The sequence below is a fragment of the Brassica oleracea genome, chromosome C4, assembly GCF_000695525.1.
Source record: "Brassica oleracea var. oleracea cultivar TO1000 chromosome C4, BOL, whole genome shotgun sequence".
Taxonomy (NCBI): domain Eukaryota; kingdom Viridiplantae; phylum Streptophyta; class Magnoliopsida; order Brassicales; family Brassicaceae; genus Brassica; species Brassica oleracea.
Genome location: NC_027751.1, coordinates 40,269,296 through 40,270,202, shown reverse-complemented (window position 1 = coordinate 40,270,202; position 907 = coordinate 40,269,296).

Below are 907 nucleotides of genomic sequence, written 5' to 3'. Positions count from 1 at the left end.
CTACGTATTGAGCGATCTAGCCACTCGGTCGGTCACTACGTATTAAGCGACCAAGCCACTCGGTCGGTCCCTACGTATTGAGCGACCAAGACACTCGGTCGGTCGCTACGAATTGAGCGATCAAGCCACTTCGTCGGTCGCTACGAATTGAGCGACCTAGCCACTCGGTCGGTCGCTACGTATTGAGCGATCAAGCCACTCGATCAGTCGCTACGTATTGAGCGACCAAGACACTCGGTCGGTTGCTACGAATTGAGCGACCAAGCCACTCGGTCGGTCGCTACGAATTGAGCGATCAAGCCACTTCGTCGGTCGCTACGAATTGAGCGACCTAGCCACTCGGTCGGTCGCTACGTATTGAGCGACCTAGCCACTCGGTTGGTCGCTACGTTGCAACCGACCCGCGAACAAGTCGATCGCTATTATTTTTTTCAGAAAAACTTTCGCAACATATGACAACCTTCGAAAATCTAACAACGATCATAGAAAACGGAAAAACGTTCGTAAAACTAAAGTGGGCAACATATGACAACCTTCGAAAATCTAATAACCGCATGTTTCCATGGTCTCACCATCCTTCCTCTCGCGCCTTGATCTGTGGCCAAAACTTCATCACCTGGCGAGTCTTACTGATCATCCTTGGCATCTCTCGATCGTCCATGGCTATTCCTAAGCGCCAGAAAGTTTTCGACGAGATGCCTATTCATTTTCGCAAATCCAATGACACTAAGATTGAAACATGGATCACGAAAACCGCAATATTGGCAGCAGCCAAAACGCGGCCAGGAAAGGAGAGAAGTGCATGAAAAGTTAATATTCTTGCTATTCGAAGTGGGCAGACAGACACAAAAAGAGAAGGGCAAATGAGCTAGCAAAACTGAGAAGAGACAAAACTGCATCTTCGAGA